At 42.9% G+C, this 15,962-nt stretch overlaps 1 protein-coding gene across 9 annotated transcripts in view; it reads right to left on the bottom strand.

The window, feature by feature from the left end:
• ARB2A (ARB2 cotranscriptional regulator A) overlaps nucleotides 1-15,962 on the bottom strand; it is a 259,415-nt gene that overhangs the window by 76,246 nt on the left and 167,207 nt on the right. The window lies entirely within an intron of this gene.

The raw sequence follows: 15,962 nt of genomic DNA, 5'->3' as shown, positions 1-15,962 counted from the left end.
CTCCCATTGCCTCACACTGGATTGAATCTTTAAGAGGTATTGGCATGTGTAAACTGAACTCCTTTCAGATCAAACTGAACTGAAAGCCCCTGTCCAAATATGCTCAATGCTTTCCAGAAGTGGAGTGAATTTGTGGTAACCATTCTGGTGGATCAAAACGGCATTGGTTGGTCTATGAAGAATTTGTAGGAGCAGTAGTAGATAAGAAATCACTCACTAGGAATGGTGTGTGAGTGGGCAATTTTTATTTAACACTTTTGCAAGGAAGTGCATATTCTTAGGAACCTCGTGTGCTCTCCAGGAAGCTTGGTACAGGTCCACTCTCTTTTAGGTGTGCCCTTCAGGTCTCCTTTCACTCAGTGTCATACAAACCAAGGAACTGCTCTGTGAGAACATGAACACTCGAGCCAATTCCTTTCCTGAACTCAGAAAGACTCCTCTTCAACACAAAGCATACAATTTTGTTTGCGTGCACTGCATGTTTGTTGGTCTGGGATTCCCAAGACCTTTCACTGCGTCCTGGATAGAATTCCTGAATTTTTAAAATACTCTCAGTTTTTTGCACATCTTAAAAGTCAGTTAGACTCCCACGTTTTCACAAAATATTATTAGTTGGGGAGTAGAATTACCGAGCAGCTATACTTGAACAGCATATAACAAACATCATAAATAATCTAAAGTAAGTCAAACTAGTTCCCATTTTCAGTTAGCAAGAAGAATAATTTTCCCTAACTGTATTCGTAGACATGCTAAAATCCTTGCTTGTAGTAGACAAAGCATTTGATACATACCAGTTTTAAACAGCAAGAAAACTGCAGACACAATCATAGAATGACCAAGGCCAAGTATTTTCTGATATTTTCTTCAGACCAATTGGATGTTACATCTACAATTGTGATAGCTTTCTACAGCAATACATCACACTGTAAAGGTAATAATAACATACGAATATATTAGAACAGACTGCTTTAGAGCATCTGGAGTCTAGGACTTGCCACAGTTCACGCTGCAAATTTGTATCCATTTCAGAACTTCTACTGATATTTTCCATATAAATCCTAATTTTAGGGTAAAAATTCTTAAAGCCAATCCTGATTAGCAAAACATGTACTTCTAAAATAAGGGTAGTGGTCATCTCCCTTATGCATAGCTCAGTTAAACAAAAACAAAAACAAAATCAGCCCCTCCCCACCTCCCCTCCCCATACACAAAATTCTGCTGGCAATATTTTGCGAACAGTGCAAGCAAAACTAATGGCTCTCTAGCATAAAAGCCTCAGGGTTCAGCTTTATTAAAACTTTAAACTTAATAATGCAATTCTCCGGCTTCTCTTGTCCCTAGTGTCTTAACAGAGAGCTTACAGGAGAAAAGCCTTCAAGGACCTCTAATAATCCGGAGAACACCAAGTTCCCAAACATACACTTTTGTGCTAATAGGTGTTACAGTACTACGGGTAGCAAGGCTGGCCCACCTCACTTATGAACTTCTCAGCAATTTGGCTACTACGATCACACTGTAATAGCCCAAAAGAAAGCCCAGCACATAACTTGAACCCTGTGGGGATCTCACTGGCTGCCTGCCCACTGCCACCATACACAGCATCTGACCTTTAATAAAAGCTACCTACGGAGCTCTTACATGGGTTGACTCCTGTTGTTTAAAAAAAAGAAAAAAAAAAGACAAAATGCTCTGTACGCAGCTTCCTCACAGACGAAAAATGTAAGTTAGATAAGAGGGCATGACCAAGATGTTCCTATCAAACACTCAATGAAAGCAAACAAAACCCAGAATTTTTTTAATGCCTCTCAAGACACTTCAGTGGTGAAGGCTGCTGGGACTTGTGCCTTTCAGCCACTAGAGAGCCACAAAGGAAGTCAGGAGCAGATGCAGTAACCAGCTGGGTCTGGCTCTTGGTGTCCTTTCTGCCATAAGCAACCTGCTGCCCCAGAGATGGATTTGCTCTGCAGGTCTCACCGCCGCCAAGAAGGTGTTTTGCAGGGCAAACAAGTTCCACCTGCCTAGCTGGGACCAGACAGTGGCGCCTGGTCAGTCTAATTGCTGATGTTCTGCTGGGACATTGGCTGGCCTCTAACACACGGCTCAGAAATGGTCCTGTCTTAGGGAAGTGGAGTGCCACGAGGGGCAATTTATTCTGCCAGGAAGCAGCCTAAATTGACATGTGCAGCATTTGGCACAGCTAGTACTGAAGAGCATCTGATGCTCGAGCCAGGTTGTTTAAAGGGAACTTGGGTACGTCCACTGCAGTACATGAGCCCCAGGAAAACTGCATTTGAAAAATCACCTCAGCTTGCTAAACTGCAGCTCATTTTGTACTCACGGTTAATTTGGACGTGGGCAGCGGAAAAAGTTGTGAGCGCACGATCATGCCTAAACCTTCGGCACAGCAGAAGATTCTTTGCTGCTCTGGCTTTACCACGTCTCTGCCAGCAGAGTCCTCTTAACAGAGATGCAGGAGGTTTTCTGGCAGGAAGCTGCATCCCATCTCCAAACGACATGAGTTAAGCCAGCAAAAATATTCTTCTGCTGGAACTGCTATGCAGAACCTGCACTAGAGGTTTTGCTAACATAGTTATCTTGCCTGGGGTGGCAAAAGGTTTTTTTCAAGCTCTTAGCTGATACATCTTTGCCAGTAAAGCCTTATGATGTAGGTCATGTCTTCACTTTTTCTTGATTTACCCCAATATGAGTGTCATGCCTAGTTTGAAATAAAATAAATTACATAAATTTAAAATAAAATAAATAAAATAAAATAAACCAAAACAAAATAAAAAATAATAATAAAGTAAAGCAAGGCTATTAATAAACTGCCAGTTGTAATCAGAACCACCTGGACCCATGACCATATGAAAATTTAAAAAGTGCTTTAGAACTGGGGAAGGTCAAGATCTATATAAACTAGGAAACAGAGGTGTTTCAGCACAAAACTGGGAGTGCCCTCAGCCTGCTGCCCCAGACTTGGACGCCCGGGCTCAATTTTGCATGGACTGCATTTTCAAAGCCCTGCTCAGTTTAGGGCATGGCCAAATCATGAGCCAACATTTTGAGCAAGTTTCCTGCTTTGAAGGTACGTTCGGTACCAGGTTTTCAGCAGATTTTGCAGCCATTGAGGACACAGTTTACAATGCCCAGGGTGTAGAGCTGACCCCCAAGCAGTGACACACAACTGGCTACCGGTGAGCAAGGACACGTGAGCGAGTAAGCTGCCAGCACCGCCAGCTTTCTTTGGGGTTGAAAAGCCCTAAGAAGCTTTGAACCAGAATATACAGGCTCTTGCATTTTATTTACTCAGAAAAAGTTAAATACAAATATAAATACTTAAATTTTTGTGATAACAAATTAGTTGAACTGTTTCTGAAAATCAGTGTGTAATGAAAACCATCAATACAGAAGGCTTGGATATGAAATGATACAAGGGGTTCGAGTTTTCTTTTCATATTTTACCATCATGAAGGTAATGGCTCATATCTAATGAAAAACATGGCCTCAAGTAAGTTATGAAAATAATTATCATGGTTTAACAAATGTGTAAATCCAGAACTCAGTCTAGAAGTGAACAATCATATTATTGAAACAAATGTGAAACTATCAAATTTGTACATTTTAAGGATTAAATCCAATGTGGTAAAATGGTATTACATCTTCACTTGCTCTATCTGAGTGGTTCTTGGAAAACTTTTATTACAACTTTATTTACTATTTTATTATAACTTTACGCAAATGTTATGTTGGTGTATTTTTTAATGAAATATTTAGTTTTCTTATATTCCATTTTATACCTACAAAAACAGGGAAAATTGCATAGGTTTAACATCAAGAAGAGCAAATCTTCTTTAGATTTAAGACAGTTGGTTGAGCAAGGAGCAAGAGTTTAAGAAGCTGACCCTATTTATTTGTACACAAACATGTCAGCATATGTATTAATTTTTCTCAAAAAGGCCTGAATCAGAAAAGAAAAAAAGAAGGAGCTGAATGCTAATCTCAGAACCTCGCAGATGGACATGAAGTCTAACACCCTTGTTATTTAAACACAGACAGCTGGATTTCCACTTCAGCAAGAGGATAAGACAACACTCACTCTTCCTGTCCCTTGAAGCTTCAGCTTTGACTCTTTCAACCTCTGAGTAACTTCAGGAAGGACAAGTCTCTCCACAGGTAAGGTCTCTGAGCAAGAGGGTATGTAAACCAAAACTTCTGGGGTCACACAAATTCATGAAGATAACTCTTTTCACAGTTAGGGAATGGTAAATTATGATCTATTATTGGAGACAAACAAGGGAGAAGAGCAACAACTTCCCTTCTCTGTCCCACTGAAATGCTGCTGCTGCATGCACCCTCCTTTGCCAAAAAGGAATGTGTGGTAGAAAACCAAATTACACCAAGCATACCACAATACGACTGACATCTTCAAAGTCTGAAAAACATGTAAGAGCAGAGAGGGAAATGCTGAATAATTTTTTATCACATCTTTTTATCAGACATTCACAGTATCACACAGTATCACAGATTTCTAGGTTGGAAGAGACCTCAAGATCATCGAGTCCAACCTCCGACCTAACCCTAAGTACTCCACTAAACCATATCGCTAAGCTCTACATCTAAACGTCTTTTAAAGACCTCCAGGGATGGTGACTCCACCACCTCCCTGGGCAGCCCGTTCCAATGCTTAATAACCCTTTCGGTAAAGAAGTTCTTCCTAACATCCAACCTAAAACTCCCCTGTCGCAACTTTCGCCCATTCCCCCTCGTCCTGTCACCAGGCACGTAGGAGAACAGACCAACCCCCACCTCTCTACAGCCTCCTTTCAGGTAACTGTAGAGAGCGATGAGGTCGCCCCTGAGCCTCCTCTTCTCCAAGCTGAACAACCCCAGCTCCCTCAGCCGCTTCTCGTAAGACTTGTTCTCCAGACCCCTCACCAGCTTGGTCGCCCTTCTCTGGACTTGCTCGAGCACCTCCATGTCCTTCCTGTAGCGAGGGGCCCAAAACTGAACACAGTACTCGAGGTGTGGCCTCACCAGAGCCGAGTACAGGGGGACAATCACTTCCCTAGCCCTGCTGGCCACACTGTTTCTTATACAGGCCAGGATGCTGTTGGCCTTCTTGGCCACCTGGGCACACTGCTGGCTCATATTCAGCCGACTATCAACCAATACTCCCAGGTCCCTCTCGGTCAGGCAGCTTTCCAGCCACTCATCTCCCAGCCTGTAGCTCTGCTTGGGGTTGTTGCGCCCCAGGTGCAGGACCCGGCACTTGGCATTGGACACGCTACCAGATATCAAACATTTTCCACCCAGTTGAGATATGGGGAAGTACCAGCAAAGCCAAGAGGGCTCCAAGGAGGAGAAAATCTTTTATAAACACAAGGACTTTATGAAGCACTTTGAGGGATGTATAACTAATCTGATATGACAAATGATTCAGATAAAGATCTTCCAACACAGAGCACAGAATGGACTCTCATAAACAGCACGCATTTAGAACTAGATGTCTGGCCCACACCAGACACAGCTGTAAGGGGTAAAGGAAGCCTCCACCCTCAGAAGATGCTGGGCATGGAGCTGCTCTCCTGAAGCCCTGGGGAGCAGGGGGCTCTGTCCCAGCAGCTGACTTCAACCCCAGCATCTCTGGAAATGGGAGCGGGGCCAGGGCGCCGTCTCGCCATGATGATGCTCCTTGTACCCAAGCAGGCTCTGAAGGCAGGGTGACACCAGAAACAGAAGCACTGCTGGTGACAGCAGCATATCCTGCTTTCTCCAGATTAATAAGAAATGCTCCGTTTTTGTGTTTGTCCTCCTGGCATGCTCAGGGACCTCCTTGGGCCAGCCTGGTCATCTCCCCAAGCCTTGGCTTGCTCACATCACTTATTGTTGAATAATGAATGCTACAGGAGAGCGTGCATTACTACTCCGCACTCCCGTCACCACAAGCTGGTTAACGGAACACCACAGAGCATCCTCAAGTATTTATGATGCATGCATACATTATTAGTCAGAGAAATTATGCCAGGTAGTGATGAGTCAACAGAAGAATGAGGAGTGTAATATCTTAGAGTAATGAATACTATCGTGCCTACGTTTCAGTACAACGGCTGCTGCATACCAGCAATGAAAAATCCCAGGTTTTCATGTCAGAAGATACCCACTTACTACATGCAGTTTTTCTTTAGCAAAATAACCTACAGTCCCTGCCATGCTCAAAAGCATCAAAGAGAGATTCTGGCATGTTAAGAGCAGCATTTCTTTTCACTGTTGTTAGGCAATGAAGACATCGTCTTGAAAATTTTGGATTGGATTCTGCCTTTGGTGGTTACCAGGTCATTCCTGAAAGCAATCTACACCTGTGGGGAGGCTGTGATGGCACAGGCCAGCCAGGAAGGACTGCTGCAACAAATGCCTCTGGGCCACCAAGAGGGGCCTGAGGAAAAAACAGCCTCATCCTCTGGCAGTGGAAGCCTGGGAGAGCTTGTTGGGATCCCACGTCACCGGGATGATCAGACACCCTGGCACGAAACCCCATGAGATGTCTGCAGAACTTTCTGCGCATGCTCTCCAAAGTTTCTGTTTCACTCTGAAAAAAAACCAGACCTGCTGTAGATTTAACTACTTTCCTGTCTTTTTAAGCTAAGAGCTCATCACTTTTGACTTAAGAAGTCTCACTTCAAAAAAAAAAATAAAAAAATGAAAAAATTCACAGATGTCGTGGAAGGCAAAAGACACTGTGTGAAATCTGCAAATTCTGGCCCTCATCAATAAAAATTCAAAATGTTAAAAACATGGGATAAGGTAGAATGTCAGTCATTCAGTCACACAGCATTTCATGCCTGCTTTGTGGTGTATATCTACCAAATGGTAGGCTCCTTGAAAGAGAACCATTTTCCTTTTGTTTGGTCCTGAGCACACAGTTGGAAGTTCAGGCATCTAGCACACAGAGAAACATTCTTGTATGCTCTTTGCCTAATTTTAAAATAAGTTAAATAGAATATGCATAATAGCCATTTAGTTAGATCAAAGGCAGCTGGAGCCACCCCTGGTGTTTACTTCCAAACCATTACACATCACTAGCAAGATATTCCACATGACCCTCTGATCTCCCAAGTTTCATAAGCAATGCTAAAATCAGAAGCAATGGTGAGCTTTCAGTCCATTCCCTTTTCTCCGAAGTCCTGTTAAACAATGCAACACACCTGGGCAGCCCCTGTCTCATGCTCCTGGTGGATACCAGCACCACTGCCGCGCGGCAGATTCTGGTTTTGTTGGCTGCCCAGGGCAGTGCGGGGTCCATGAGGAGACAGAAGCCAGTCTGGCTGTGAGACACGGCTCCTACAGCTGTGCAGAGGTCCTTCTATAAGCTAAGCCATCGCTACACCAGGATGAATGCCTCGCTGGGAGGCTACCTCCATCCAACCTATGGTGCTGAAATAATTGTTAGGCTCACAACAAAACTGAGGCGCGGGCAAACCTCATCGCCCAGAGCTCAGCCCCAGCAGGCTGCCAGTTTTTCTGCTCCTGGAGTGTTTCTGGTGTATGTCAAAAAAGAGGGGGCCTGAGGTAACAGCTGGAATAAAACCAGGTTCACCCACAGGCAGGGAGCGACGGCTCACACCAGACCTGGGAGGAAGCTTTCATGAGCTTAAAAACACCTGGGCTGACAACGCCTCCACTTATATTTTTTTTCTCCTGTAACCTTAGTGTGAGCTTCTGAAAGGAATGGCTTTGTATTATAAACCCTTACTCGTGGATGGATTCACCCACACAGCTGGTGGTGCCCTTCAGCCGAGCCCCTTGCACTGTGAGCCTTGGATGCCCACGGGGATGGAGGTGCTGGTGCCAGTGAGCTCGAGCAGGACTCAGAGACTGCCCCGAGTCCTGTGGGCTTCCAAGACTCCTGGTAGATGCAGAAGGTGTATTTTGGATCAGTATGGACACATCATCTGGGATTTGCTCTTTCCACACCCGTGCTTTTCGGCCTGTGAGGCTCCAGAGAGGAACCTCCCGGTGCCCCACCAAGCTGTGACTTAACACATCCCCACCTGTTGCCGTGGTTAACATTTCTTCTTTCCTTTTAAACTGTTCCTCTCTGAAGGCCCTGACCAGAACAATTCCACTCCCAGCACCAAACCCTTATCTCTCTTTAACAGCCCTCACCATCCTCTATCCCCCCAGCGACCTTAAAGATGGTGAGCACAGGGGTGCAGACCCAGGTGCTTGCTGGAAATCAAAACCAGAGGGAAGCTGGAAGAATAACAGGTTCTTGCAGAACTTTTTGGCTTCACAGGGAGGCCACCAAACACTCCCCTGCCACTAGGCGCTCACCAACTGGCCCGCAGCACCCGCGGGCTGAGGAGCAAGCGGTGAAGTTGTGACCGAGGCCTACGCAGGTAGTGAGGGAGCTGGCTGATGCGGTCTGTTTGATCAAACCATGCTTCATTTACGGTTGATGAAATACCTAGTTCTGCTCTCCGTATGGAAATATCCATAGTGGCGTACACACGGCATTCCTACTGTGTCAAACAAAATACAGTTTTTCCTTATTTAATTTTGGGGAAAGAATCGCAGTTTCATAATGGGTTGCGTGCATCCCTGCAGAGGTAAAAGCACCTCTAAATTGACAAAGTGATTCCCACAGAAATGTACCAAGCACATACAGCAGATAATCATTTTTTCAGGCTCATGTATTAATGAAGTAGAAGTTACATTCCCTTTACAGCCACTGTCCTCTAGCATTCCCCTACTCGGAGGAAAACAGTGCTTCATAATGCTGACAAGAGCAAAGTTTATAAAGGTGTCTTTTAAATATCTGACGATAAACACCAGCAAGAGATGGCATTGGAAAATGTACACTGGAAAAGGTTCTTTTGCAGGAGCTGGGGAATATTCCCTGCTTTTCAGTATTTCATTTTAAATGCAATTCCCACCTTCCTCTGAGAATGTTTTAGTGACCTAAGTCATGTATCGCATGAAAGTCTACCAAAGTCTCTGTCTCACAGCTTCCACAGCACTAATACAGCACTAAAACCATCAATAAAAATGTTTTCACACTCTATGTGTCAAAATCAATTTTCCTAATAAGTATGGCATTTCTTCTAAGATGAACAAATTTAGTAATTTTCTTTTTACTTCTCATTTTTTGTAATTATGATGATATCTGTCTAGCCTAACATGGAAGTAAATTGGGGGTGATACCATGCGACTCATATTGAGAGATAGTAGTCCGATTCTTAAGAAAGCTGGTAACAATTTTTACGAGGCAATGCTAGTGAGAAGCGATAGTGACAGTCCTGGGAAGCGGGATCTGCTATTTAAGCCCAGAGCAGCTGTGACAGTGCAGATTCAGCAGCACTGCTCCACTAACTTATTAAAATTATTTTCTGGGAAATAAAATGCCGAACCCTTCAGTGTGCAAGGAGGTCGTTTATTCCTACTTAAAGGGTCTCAGTTGAGATTCCCGACACAACTGCTCACAGTGATTTTCAGTAGGCATTGGATATAGATCACTAAAGCATCTCACAAAGGCTACTGAAAAGCCATCAGCTGGGAACAGCTTTTGGTCACTACTAAACAGGGGGCAGATTTGAACCAGTGACCTAGAAGTGAAAGACTTTGTAATCTGATTACCAATCCCTTGAGCCATCCCATCCCTCCCCTTTTCTTTTTTACTGATAAGAGAAAAAGAGTCTTATTACCTAAGCAACTTTTGTAGCCTGTTAGCAATGCAAAAGCTTTCATTTAGTGCTTAAAAAGGAAAGTCTCATGGGCACGCTTATTAGCCCATCTCAAGCACAGACGCTGTATTATTTTTCCCTATTAATTTCAAAATAAATGTATTGGTATAAAAGTGTAGCACAATGCTTTTTCTGATAATGATTTATAGTAAAGTTCTTGCTGATTAAAATAGGTGCTGATGAGAGGTTTTTACATAGCTGTGGAGTCAACAGATCCCTTACTGGCAAGCGAAGAGACAACATGCTCCTTTTGTCAGCAAATACTCCAAAGAATATACACGCTTTACAGAGGTATGGTGCGCATCGCTGATGATAGGCATCTAAATGGCTTGCTTTTCATACAGAAATAGTATTTTTAAACAACTGTAAAGATGAGTTTTCTTACGCAGAAACAAAGCGGGATTGCTTGGTAAGTATTACAGTCTGATCATAAAATATCATTTTAATGTACTAACGTGATCTTCCAAGTATGCCAGGACATATTTAAGCACTGGTGAACATTAGCCTTTACGACATGGCAAAGCTATTGTTTCTCCCTTCTTGGTCCTCTTCTCAAGAGCCTCAGGAAGAAATCTGGGAGACCTTTTCTGTCAGTTTCCTACTTTTTTTTTTTTTTTTCCCCAGACATTGTGGCCTGCACATTAACACTGCTTCCTTTGGCTTGAGGTAATAAACGATTAGCTACAGCATGGTGGTGCGGTGTTCTTGTTATTCTTCGCTGTACTACACTCAGCCAATGTCTCAAAAATTAATGCAAGTGTATCAGGATCTGAAATTAACTTTTTATAGCCATAAGCAACATCCTGCTACAAGGGGGAAAATCCTATTATAGCAGTTCTGGCATCTCACTGCTTGTGGACTGTTAGTACTAACAAAATAAGATTTCAAATTATAAAATGGTGAATACAAAAAGAGCTGTTCTGTATTGATTAAACATTTTTTTCTTTTTGCTTATGAACCAATAAAGCAAAACTAGGCAACGCTTGCTCTGGTTAAATGACAGATCTATTACTAAACATCAGCGAGGAGATCAAACTGTCCAAGAATACTACATTATTATACAGAAATTAATAGAAAATATACATATTTGTAAGCAACATGCTACACTGTCCTCTAAAGTTGTGCAATAACTTTCAGGACTATTTTTCAGAAAACTATGTGCTCACTTTAATGTTTAAAAGTATATTGCTAATAACTGAAACAGCTCATTATCGCTTGGTATTTACCAGAGATTATGCTGGACTCATACAAAATATTTTCAATTCACTGCACAAAATATAATCTGTTGTTATATTGATCTACCTTTTAATAGTTATCAGTTCTGGCTAGGGAAGTATTTTAGGAGTTTATTAAAAATTACATCTGGTGTGTACTGAAATCATAATGTTTTAAGTGGCTGAATATCAGAACTTATATTGCGACAGCCTTTAGTTGTACTGATCACCCATCACCTCGACTAACAGATCACTTGCAGGAATCAGGCCAAACAGCTGCTAACTACACACGTCTAGGAGTGATTTCTACGGGAATCTTTACACGCTCACTGAAGGCCAGCGACAGCCAGCCGGGAAGAACATTTGTGGTGAACATCAGAATTTAGAGCAAAAATTACACCACAGTGGACACAGGGCCTGGTCCTGGCATCGGTGGATGACAGATCCAGCCTCCAGGGAGGGCAACCACGGGTGAAGGGATGAATGCTGCTTTAAACCAGGAGGCTTCGTCTCCTGAACCTGCGCCCTGGCATTTTGCAGCGGGGACAAGTGCGCAGCCTGGACAGCGTGCTGCTCTCACTGCCCAGCTTCGCTGGCTGTAGAAGACACCAGTCAGAGCTAACAGCAACGTCTGGCGTTTTTGCACCAAACTAGGATGTTTCTGTTTTCATAGCACTGATGTAACGACGCCTGTGAGACATCACCTGCTTTTATTCATCGGATCGACACGATCACTCAGCCTCTTTGTCAGACCCCGTGCGAAACAACAGCGTGGTGAAAAGGGCCCGGTAGCAAGGGGTAAAAAAAAAAAAAAAAAAGCAAAAAAAAAAAAAAAAAAAAAAGCTAACCAACCCCCCAGAACACCTGAACTCCCTGCAGCATCCCAGGCGCTCCGCTCGCCCTGCGCAGAGGAGGACGGGCACTGCCCCCTGGCGGCCCCCGGCCGCTCCGGCTTGGCACGATTCTCCGTCGTGTCGGCGACATGGCAGCGCTGCCCCGCCGCTCTCGGCGGGTTGCCTCCACCTCGGCCTCCCTGGGCACAGGGACGGCCCCGAGAGCAGATGATGTGCCGCAAAAGTCTGCTTAATTTGGGCTGGCTGGCAGAGCCGAGCCAGGCTTCTGCAGTTCCTGCTTTGCAGTTCTTGTTCTGCAATTCTTGCTTTGCAAGCCTTGCTTTGCAATTCACGCTTTTCGATTCACGCTTTGGAATTATTGCTTTGTAATTCTTGCTTTGCAATTCTTTCTTCTACAATTCTTCCTTCTGCAACTCTTGCTTCTGCAATTCTTCGTTGGTCTGCATCAACGTGTGACGAAGAGAGAAAGGTGCTCATCTTGAGGATGTCACGCCTTGATGAGCACCCTCGTCCTCCCCGACATACAGGCCATAACACACGGGGACAAAGACAGAAGGTATGAGGGGATGGTGCAAGATGGCACTGGTTACAGGTGCATGGAAAAAGTCTCAAATGTTGCAAGAAGACAGATGTGAGGTGTCGAATTGGCTAGTTGTGTAATAACGTAAAAAAATCCAAAATAAAAATAAAATCGCATCCTGACAGCATGGCCCATTTGCATAAAAAGTGCTAGCGATGCTTTGTAAATATATTCAGATCACAAGACGTTTGTATTCTGTTTTTCCATGTAAAGCATTAATAGACATTTATTCCCATCCTTGCATTTCAAAAAGCAATGTACATAATTAGCCTTTTACGAAAAGATTACAATGTGCATCATAAATTGACTCCTGTTTAAAGTGAAGGCGGCAAATACGCACTAGTTCAAGAGAGAAATGACTGGAAACACAATGTGCCGAATGACAGTCGATAGCGTATTTAGACACCTTACCATAAGTATTAGGGTACAACTGCAGATGAAACTTTAATTGCGCAAAATTCATTAAATTCTCTGAAAGGCATATATACATTTCTGCTTAATTTGAGTGAATAGCTCTAAAAAATGGACATAAAAGTTTATGCCATTAGATTTTAGCAGTACCTCAGCATTATGAAGAAGTCAGTGATGGTGACTGAAGTAATTTACCTGTATTTCACAGCAGATGCTGTACCTATGGCTCCTACCCATACGTATTTTTGCATCCGACTTAGGGTGCTGTCACCTGGAGCACCCAGCCCGAGCCCCCGAGCAGCACGGAGCTGTTGGCAAGGTGGAAGGTGACGGCATTTACACCTCGCAGAGACAATAAAGTCTTTACTTGCTTTTCTCTTCCTGCTGCAGAGGTACCAGCGGCTGTTGGAAGGAGCAGAAGACATGGCAAGGTCGCCACGATGTCCAAGATGTCCACCCTACTGCACACAACCAAACTCGGGGCTGCACTTTGGAGGCTCCCCGTGAGTTCGCTTTGCAGGGCAGAGCCTTCACGAATTACCCTCATTTCACACCACCCACGGCTGCCTCGAGGACACGAGGTGCAGGACGCAGCCGGCGGGAGGAACCGCAGGGCCAGCATTCCCCTGGGCCTACCCACTGCCTCCACGCGGGAGGCTGAAACCAAAACGGAGGCTTTTTGGTCACCCGCTCACTACCCAAGCGCCTGGCTGCATCGGGCCGGTGGGCAGCAGCACCAAGGTTGCTCAGGATGCAGCAGGTGATATGTGTGTGAGTGCGTGTGACGATGGACACGGGCAGGCGGACGCGCGGAGCAGCGCGCTGGCACACGTGTGTGTTCAGCTGCCTGGCCAAATGTAAGCAGATGCTTTTCCTACGGGAGGCGTCTCCCCAGCTACCTGATTTAGAAATATTTCTTTAAACTGCTGAAAGTTACTTCAGTATGTAAGGAAGAGAAGCAGAAGGCAGAAGGATTTTTTTTTTTCTTTCAAAATAAGGCATCTCGACGAATGTGCATTATATAACTAATTTTAATTTTGTGCAGTTACAAACCATAGACTTGCTACCCCTTCCACATATTCATGCAGATCTCCCAAATATAGTGACATTGAAATTTCAAATTTCTTTTTTTCTATAGCACTTGCTTCACAATTACAGAGTAAAAAACTTCACTTAGATTGTACTTAGCAGAATGCTTCAAAATATAAAAAAATGTATCGAGTACATACAAAAGAAATGCAGTCCAATGCAATGCAAATACTAACTTATTATGTCCTATGTCATGTAGTAAAAATCATTTTTACCCCCACCAAATGGGAATTTAGCCTCTACTTCAACAGGACAATTGCTTCTCTTTCTGTAGAAAGCAAGGCGGTGAGAAACGCATGGGAGGCTGCAGAGCAGGACGATTCTAATTGTTTTGTCCTTGTTGCATATTATTCTTAAGACCACCACCATCTACTGCCCTTTCAGCAATAAAGTAGGGCTCAAATGATGACCCCACTAAATCTGGTGCTATGCAGACTCTATATCATTCCCAGAACAGTCTTTCCTCAAAATACGAACATGACAGAAAATCAGCATTTCTAGGGTGACTGCGAAGCTCTATCAGTGCCTTTTTCAGCGTGCTGAATCTGATCAGAATTGTCTGGGAGTTCTCGATCATTTAAACACCCCATTTCATCTAAAAAAAAAAGGCATAAATAATCTTTAATGTCAAATCATAGCTCTCTCTCTCTCTTAAAAAACACACCAGAGTATCTTACATGTGATGGAAGTTTGCCAGTTAGTTCATCAAAAGGCTTTGAGTGAAGGGCAGATACCATGTATGATGCATGGAGAGTAAAAATGTTTAATTGAGAATGAAGTAGAGAAAAATATTTTTAATTGGTACGTGATACCTGTCACATTAGCAATACCTGGACTTTGAAAAGATCTCCCTAGCAAAACAACACAGAACCACCTTTTATCTTTAGCTACATGTCTGTAAAATGAAAATGCCTTAGTGACATGGAAGAGAAATGACATTTCAGATATTCTAATTTTTCCAATCTCAAAATACTACTGTTTTACAAACTAAAACAAAACAAAACAAAAAACAACAACAAAACCCCCAGACTTTGGAATTTCATTCTGTATGCAGTTACTTGGAAAAAATTAGCCCCGCTTCTGAAAAATAATATCTGTTGCCAAGGAAGTTAAATCTTTCACACGAAAACTTAAAAATACATATTTTTACATGTTTTATGTCTATTTTACTCAGACCCTATCAGTAATGGACTCTCTTGCACGCTTGATGTAGAAGATCCCAAGCAATCAAGCAATTATTAATTATTCAAAATCCTTAATTCAACACATCCAGAACTTTACTTGGGCTGCAAATATCTGCTAAGAAAATCTCACTATACAACATCGGTGAAGGGCATCAGAAACTCTGGAAGTGCCTATATACACCTTCATCACATTTTTCTAGTACAATTGCTTTATTTAACAGCACAACGTTACTCGTACTGTGAATATTTTTTTTTCCCAGAAATTATCTTTACCTGAAGAGATTAGATTTCCTAGCCTCATTTTAATTTTTAATTGCTTACAAACAATCGTGTTCTGTCCTTTCTTTTCAGAATTGAAGCTGTTGTTTGCAAAAGATCTCTTTTACTACCAGAAATTTGTGGGGTCTTACTGCCTTGCTTAGCTCACACATACAACTAAGTCCAGCATTTTTCTTCAACTGAATAACACAGATAATGGGCTGGTACGAGACACCCAGACTCTTATTTATTTCAGAATTAAAAAGCAAATTCCACTCTGCACTTAAGAGATTAGCCCATATATAGCCAGTGCCTATCTTCTATGTTCACCAACTCAAATCTCAGGAAAAGACAGCTTACAGAAAGTTAAAAGTGTTGCAGATGCACAATCTGTGCACAATGCAGACACACGATATTTATACCACTTACACAGGACACTATTGCTTATAACAAAATAGTTATCAGTATAAATATACACCGATTTCATTTACACATTAAAACAAAAAAGAACAGATTTCCAGTTACTATCCAACTTTTATTTTTTTTTAGATTTTTGAAATCTGCAATTGTACACTCATCCTCTATGCTATGGGAAGCCCAGAATTCATCATAGATGCAAAAACCAGAAAAGA

Source organism: Anser cygnoides, chromosome Z (genome assembly GCF_040182565.1).
Source record: "Anser cygnoides isolate HZ-2024a breed goose chromosome Z, Taihu_goose_T2T_genome, whole genome shotgun sequence".
NCBI lineage: Eukaryota > Metazoa > Chordata > Aves > Anseriformes > Anatidae > Anser > Anser cygnoides.
The sequence above is the reverse complement of the archived record's forward strand: the minus strand, read 5'-3'. Positions and strand labels throughout refer to the sequence as shown.